An 8078-nucleotide genomic window follows, 5' to 3' on the forward strand; every position below is an offset into this window, starting at 1 on the left:
TAACCCGCCGTCGACCTGAATTTACGAACGCAGCCCCTCCGTCTCGCCCGGGTCGGTTTAAGTGAAAGAAGAAGCGGCGGAATTACGTAGGATAGGTGCAGTAACGCGAATCGCCGTCTCGATCCCAAGATCGAGCATCGTGGATTTCAATTTCTCACGGGAAGAAGCGTGGAAGCTCCGCCATTAAACGGAGGTGGGAAGGAAGCAGCGGCGCGTCGGGACGGTCGCGCGCGTTCTCCTGGACGACGACTAGTTGCTTCCCTTCCATTATCCTTCACCTTCGATTTCCTTTAAACTACCGAAAGTAGTGTGCGCGCCATTGGTCGTCGTCGTCGTGGCTCAGCGCGGCGGAAGAATCGATAGTTTAATGCGACTTTATCGTCGCCGGGCCAGCGGCTGTGAATTTCGCGAAACGACGCGGGAACCGGAGGTTACGGTGGAGCGTTCTCCCCCTCCCAACGCACGTTGTTAAGGGCTCACTCGAGAATCACAAAGGGTTTGCAAACGCGCAAAACCTCGCACCGATCGTCTCACCCGCCTCACGAACTTCGCCGCCAACATCGCCGCGCACAATGCTGGTGTATGTGTGTGTGTGCGCGGCAGTCGGGGAGAATTTTCGCGCCGGAGAGGAAACGCTGGAAATATCAAATCTCCGCTGTCAGTTACGCCTATGCTTGCTGCTACATCCATTATCGCGAATACGATCGCGAGCGAGAATACAGTCGACGTCGTAGGTAGGGTTACCAAGAGTCTTGTCCGGTTAACGAGTCAACCGGACGTCATACATGTCCAATTTTTATGTGTTATATATCCAATCGATAAAATAAAATTTCAAGACAGAGTTCGGATTTCAGCGACGTTTGTTCACACTCCAAGCGCCTTAGCGACGAAAACGCCGCTGAAGAACACAAAAAAACTTAAGCGGTAAGCAAATTGACCAATCACAATCGATGATTCTTCTTACAGTCCTTTACAGCTTAAGTTTTTCTATATGTCATAGTCCTAAGATCCTCTGATGATCGGCTTTGGTCCTTTTTTTACGTAATCTGTCAGCAATTGGTGACTAAGGCTGGTATTCATAGTCCGATCTTATATTTAAGATCATCTTAAGTACTGTCTTAAGATGTCATGAACCAATCACAGAGCAGTATTCGCATCTTAAGACATTACTTAAGACTTGAAATAAGATTCGACTATGAATTCCGGCCTTAGTATTGTTCTTTTTCGTTTTCACAGTGAAAAGTAATTGGCAATTGTTTACATTAAGGGGCATAGTGCCGATTATGGTCTTGATATATTTGTAAAGATTAGGGTACCGATATCTCGGAACCTCTACATGTATGAGCCGTTAAAAGTAGTGTAAAATCCAATGTCCACGGAGCGTGATTTGAAGTTAGTATTCTCTTTAATTTCTTATCAAATTTTCTATTTGATCTAGTTTTGTGATTGTTATTTCCGATTCTGTCCGGTTAGGTTTTGTTACCAAAGAGGAAATGTGTAATTTAAACTTTTGAATTTGGCAACCCCAGTTGTAGGACGAGGAGTTTCCTACCAAGCAGTAGGAAACTCCTGTTGCGATTTTCCATTTGTCTTTTTCTCCTTTGCTTCTTGTCTCGTGACGGCAGGAGAATCACCGGTGGCGACGACGACGCTAATTCGCGAATCGGATTCAAAATTAGCCGGACGACCACGCGCGCTGCGTGTGACGGATAACGCCATAAATTTCGGCATATTCGGATCACGCTTTCGAGTGTGGACGCGAGACGAGGCGCGGCGCGACGCGGCACGCGATCCTCGCCGGCGGTGGAACCACGATGACCGGTTGTCACCTGCCGCCACGGCAATTGTCAGCTTATGCGGTACGAGCAGGTATTGCAACGCGCGCCACAACTGCGCTCCACGAGCCACTCTAATAAACACGTCGTAAACCGGCGCATTATACGCGTATGCCACGCCGCCGACAACACGATGGAGGGCGACGCGTTAACAAACGCTATAACCCGACCTGCGAGCTCTGCAATCGACTGTACAACAGGCCAGAGCCACCTGAGGTCTGATTGGCCGCATTCGAAGCATTATCTCTACAATGAGGGAAAAAAATAGTTGGATCGACAAAGCCAGCCGCTTTTGACGAAATATTGCTGTTGAACAAACGACGCGTCAGTACATAGATGCACCGAAATTTAATGGGGGTTTGGGATTTTAATTAAAATATATATTTAAATTTGGGACTCCAGGATCGGTCTAAGTATGGAAGGTTGATTCTCCGCGTACGTTAGTCGAAGAGAAAATTTCGATACGTGCGTTTGACATACTGGACATTTTTATCCTCCCACAATCATATTAATATTAAAATTATATTAGTATTTAATAGCACTAAGACATCCGTGCTAGCTCCTTATGTGCCATTAATATTTCACTATTAGTTACATAGATGCAAATTGAATTAATTCGTCACAGTGCTATATATATACATGGTGTTTGACATAAAAAAAGGTACATATAAAGGCACATATAAAGGTAGAGCATGTCAAGCTGAGCACGAGAAGCCTTGGCATTTTGTAAACGACTACGCGTGTATGTGTGAAACTTCAAGATATTAAGAAAAGAAAGTTGGCAAGTCGGAGCACGCGAAGTTACGGATCGAGCTCTGTTAGATCTCATCGGAAATTCTGAAAAAACACGTCTGTTTCTCAGTGAGAATTTATACCTTGGCAGAAAAGTCGAAAACAGAAAGGCAAAAACCAGTCAAAATTCGCACTAGAAGAATTGCAGAAACTGTCGACTATCACCTGATCACCAACGCGAGTTCTGACTGGCTTTTGCTTTTCTGTTTTCTGCTTTTCTATGGTGTGAATTGTCCCTTAGCAACACGCACACGACACGCTAGCGATACATCGAAGAACAATTGCTACCACGTAGCTTGCGTCCTTATTCCACCTTTAACTGCCAGCCGATATCTATTCATTGCTAAGAGGCAATCTCGTTTCAGTCATTTTCGATATGATTTTGCGCTTATACGAGCTATTAATCTTTCTTCGTTGATATTTAGAAATTTTACAAAATTCCAGGGATATCCTGACGCCCAAGTAGACATACTCCATCTTCACACGTGGTTTCGTATGTCTTAGCGTCGCCAGACACTCTGTATAACTCGCTTAATCTACCAAACGCTTGCTTCAACGAACTTTGTTCGTTCAAGCGAAGTTCCCATTAACCCAACCACTTTTCTCTCAGTGAACGTGCGAACGTCACAACATAAGTAGTGATCTTTTTCGCATACCACGTAAAAATCGCGCTCAAGCGCGTGCGAACGGGACGTCGAAAATGCGCGAGGAACGTTAATATTCGGACTAACGGGAAGATCTTAATGAAATGCCGCGTGTTTAAAGGATGCATTCGGTGGCGGAATATTGCACAGTGCGAGAAATGAAATCGGAAAGACGAGCACACAGTTACTCGAGCGACGAAACTTTAATTGAAAAACTTTAATGAATGTCTACAAATGAATGGAAACGTTTTGTAGACGCTCCTAACGACATTATTATAGCGTAAGCAACGCGATCATATTTCTTGATGATAAGTTGCCGTGCAATCAGTGCGCCGCGACAGCGGCAGATCGAGGTGAGGTGTAGAAGCGGCCGACCCCGCGCCGGAAGGTTAACGACGCGAACGATCGTATGAAATTCCGCGCGTCCGTCGCGTTCACGATTTATGAGAGACAAACAAGAGGCGGACAGGTAACAAATAAAATTAACGCACCGCGTGGCCCAGAAACTCGCGAGGCTCACGTAGGGTCATAAAAAAGTAATAAAAGGCGGAAAGCTCGCCGCCGCCGCCATCACCCCGACAGTTCCGTCCGTGCTTCCTTATCTGTTGACGCGTGTACCGCGAAAAGCGATTTAAAAATTTTTCCTCAGGCATCTCGCACCGAGATAAGTCACACAGTTGCTTCGGGTAAAGAGTGTAGCCAGATGTAGGAAAGCGTACACAGACGTTTTCCTGAAGTTCTCGATAATTTTTTTTACATAGGAGAGACCGGGGCTATTTAGCTACCGGCGTAAGCAAAATCAATTACTTCTACTGTTTTTTTAACATACCTCAAAGTCAAGCAGAGATTTCAAAACCATCCTTGACGTGTTTAAAAATCTTGCTTACTTAATTTTGTGACTTGTTAGAAAATACTAGAAGTAACCGTTTGAGTCGAAATTCTGGCCCTATGTTAAGCCTTAAATTTGTACGCATAAAAAGTCTTTATTGTCAAGGGCCCGAAAATTGGGGCGACCTCTCTCTATCTCCCAGGCTCGCGACGACGACGGAGAAGATAGTCGTCGTCACGGCTTAGCGCGGCCAACCATAATCATTAGCCATCGTCGAGGCGAGGAAGGATAGGCATCGCGGCTAACGAGTGCCGTGCTCCCAACTGTGCTCGCAGGTACGACTGGAACACCCGAGAGGGCTGCGGAAGGAGAGCGGAATTGCGAGGGGGACTAGACTGGCAGAGATACGAGAGTTTAAATAACTCGGTACCGGGGCAGATAAGGAAGCTCGTGCCGGCGAACGGGGGCGAGAGGAAGTTGCAAGGCGCGCGCGCGCGCGCGCGCGAAGTTGGCGTGCTCGTAAGCACTATTGTTTCGCTTATTGCACCGATCGCTTTGGATTTCGACATAAACGCGCCCTGTCTGCTTTTCTCTCGTGGTATTAGTCTACCCTCGGCTCTACCCTCCCTTTCTCTCCTTCTTGCGCGCAAACTCGCCTGTCCTGGTCCCTGGTCTTTCCTCAGGACCCCGCTCCTATACGCAATCGCTTTCTTAGCCATTCGCTGGGCGCGAGGTATATCGCGGATCGGAACGGAAACTACATTTAACTCGACCGCCCGCCGAGCCAATGTTCCGCCCTTTGATTTAGGGGAGAAGTCGTCGGTCGCCGCGCGTGTTCCCTTCCCTACCTTTCTTCTTCGTTCTCACTCGCTCGCGAGGAAAAGCGCTTGGAAGCACGAGGCATCAACTCAACTGCGCACATATTGTTATGAGAAAATGTGTCCGACAATACGCCTGATAAAATCATCCAGTCAGACCGGAAAGATTTACAAACAAATTCGCGACCCATACTTTCTCAAAAGAAAAAGGCGAAGGAAACGGCAGCGACGGCGACGCGAACACTTATCAGTTTTTGCTCGCGCGTTTGTCACTCTCCATGCTTAAAAACATGTCTATGAAAAGAAAGAGAGAGAGAGAGAGAGTTAACTCTACCTTTTCCAAATTAAAAAAAAAAAACATAATTCTGATTGTTCTCCAAAGAGTTCTAGAGTTCTCTATCGATATCAAAAAAAGTTCCGTCGGTTGAAGCGGTCAAAACACCAAATGAAAGCAAGAGGGCCAAATTTACGATTGTAACTTCGAAGTGCCATAACCTTTTTACCTTAAACTTTAGCGCTTTGATTCATGAGCATAATCGATAGAACTCTTGAGTCTAATTTACAATGTGCTCTTTGCGTTCTGTTTCTTGTCTTCTGTCTTTTTCTAGCTTAAACCCTGATCTACAATATGCTCTTTGCTTCCTGCTTCTTCCTCTTTATCTCTTTCTGACTCAAACCTTAAGCTTTAAGCCAGAAAAAGGCAGAAGACAAGAATCAGAATGCAAAGAGCATATTGTAGATCAGGCTTAAAGCTTAAGATTTGAGTCAGAAAGAGATTTGAGTCAGAAAGAGAAAGAAGCAGGAAGCAAAGAACACATTGTAGATCAAGGGTTCTGCCGAAATTCTAAAAAAAATTCACTTCTTAGGGACTCAGTAGGACTTAGAAAATTTCACTCATCGAAACTTTGAACGGCTGTAACTTTTCTATTTTTGATCGCAGCTCAGTTCATAAAAAAAACCGATAGAACTCTTGGAGGAGCTACCAGAACTCTCAAAGTAATGTCGAAATTCCCCAAAAAAATCTTCATTCCTGGAAAATTTCAAGAATTTCGCTCACTGAAACTTTGTCCAAACTAACTTTCCTATTTTTACAGCTCAACAGTTCATAAGAAAAATCGGTAGAACTCTTGGGGAGGCTACTAGAATTTTCAACGAAATTTCAAAAGTATAAGTTGCGAGACGACACGCGCGATATGGCGATGTTTAATTTGCAGCGAACACTTTACAGCGCCGCGGCGCCTGCGAATCTATCGGACGTCGGCGGCCGGACATCCGATATATCGTCGGTGGACGCACCGTAGAGCTGCAACGCGAGGGAGGCCGCAGCAACGTTGCATCGACCGCGTCATATGTACCCGCGATTTGCCTGAAACGTAAATCCCCGTTTTCTCCGACAGGAATCTACGTTACGCGTTCCGATATCCGCTCCGTAATCGCGCGCGCGCTGAATGGACGTGCACTTAGAACCCGAATTTGATTCGGATAGCATTATCGCTCGGCCTCGTGCGAGCGCGCTTCATAGCTGCCAGCGCGGGGAAACGAAATGATTAATGAAAGATAAAGAGCGAGAGCAGGCCCATGAACTGCCTGCCTGGCCTGCTTGCCTGTCTGGCGATATAACCGAATATGTCCGTGCGAATCATAAATGTATGAGACATGACGAGCGAGAGTTATTCGTATCAAACCGACGCGAATATAAGAATTCGTTATTAAATCTTACGAGGTACAATCAATGTTCTCTTCACAATCAAATGCTTACGATTATAATTATGTAAACGCAGCTAATAATATATATCCTTTAAATAGATCATTCAACAATTGCGACCAATCATATCGCTGATGCAGTTTACATATGTAGTGTTTATGCATGTGAGACGCACGAAAGCTTTTAATTCCATCACAAACCTGTAAATTTGGGTTTCATATAAGGTACAACAAATACATATTACAAACTTGGCAGCAAAAGTCCTCCTTTTGCTTGCAGAAATTGGAGAAGCGTAAGACAAATAATGTTTTCATATATATGCGCATATGCATGTACGTGTGGGCATGTATATACAAGTGCAAGTGCGCGAATGTGCGTACGTGTGCATAAGCATGCATACGTTTATTTATATATGTAATATATTTAACCAACTCACCCAAGGGATATCTGGATCGTCGTCTGGGCTCGTTATTCAGCTCAAGTATTGAGTTCGTCCAAATAAGCTTCTTCCTGTACAAAACAACAAAATTTTAAATTAAACATTGCGTATAAATTGTTGAAAGTCGGTTAATTTTTCTAGCAATAAATTATTTTAAAGAGAGAGATTAATATATTAATTGATAATCAATATTCAATGTATTGCTTATGGAAGATGCTCAATTGAAAATTAGAAATTAATTATTTTGACGCAACAATAAATTCTTTTGTTCTTTAATTATTTATATCGGAAAAAAATCTAAAAATTAACAAATATTTATTAGGTGGATATCATTAACATATCTACTTCAAAATTCTCTTCATTTAAATCGAATATTATTTACGTGAACTCGGTAAACAATAGTCGGTTTAAATGACAAGAATTTTGATCTAACAAGTAAACCTACTCAAAAGTTACACTCCGATTTCTTTTTAATTTGGCACAAATGTAGAAGTACAAAAAATATTTAGGTCATATTTTTTTATTTTAACCAACTTTAAATTTCACGAGCAGTTTATAGCTTTTAGATAGCTTTTTCTCACTCCTATCATCAAGTGCAACAAAAATGTATAAAAAATAAAATTGAATACAAGATATAGGCGTTTTTGGTTTGCTGATTGTGAATACAAAGTCAAATGTGTAAAATTATTTATACAAATAATAAAATGTTTAAATAAACATGTAAAAAAGTTGAAAAAAATTATTTATACAAATAATTTCTCGGTTTGGCCGAGATTCGAACTATTTTTGACTAATTTAGCACAGATTTAAAATATTTCTGTTGGAATTTCGGCTAAAGAAATTTAGAATGGTTCGTGTCTCACAGCTATGCCAATTTTGTTAAAATTTTAATTAAAATTGCCGGATTTCTCGGTTTGGCCGAGATTTGAACCATTTTTGACTAATTTTGCACAGATTTAAAATATTTCGGTTGGAATCTCGGCTAAAAAAATTTAGAATAGTTCATATCTCAACTA

At 42.9% G+C, this 8078-nt stretch overlaps 1 protein-coding gene across 2 annotated transcripts in view; it reads right to left on the bottom strand.

Annotated features, from left to right (window-relative positions):
* The window catches only part of LOC116854025 (lachesin-like), a 471144-nt gene that overhangs the window by 448092 nt on the left and 14974 nt on the right, over positions 1 to 8078 (bottom strand). For both annotated transcript variants that reach the window (XM_032835486.1, XM_032835484.1), the window contains exon 2: positions 7060 to 7133. The gene's annotated coding sequence lies outside the window, so the exon portion shown is untranslated. The remainder of the gene's footprint in view (positions 1 to 7059; positions 7134 to 8078) is intronic.

The sequence above is a fragment of the Odontomachus brunneus genome, unplaced genomic scaffold, assembly GCF_010583005.1.
Source record: "Odontomachus brunneus isolate Ranch 3 - 2012 unplaced genomic scaffold, Obru_v1 Obru_scaffold_007, whole genome shotgun sequence".
NCBI classification, from domain to species: Eukaryota; Metazoa; Arthropoda; class Insecta; order Hymenoptera; family Formicidae; genus Odontomachus; species Odontomachus brunneus.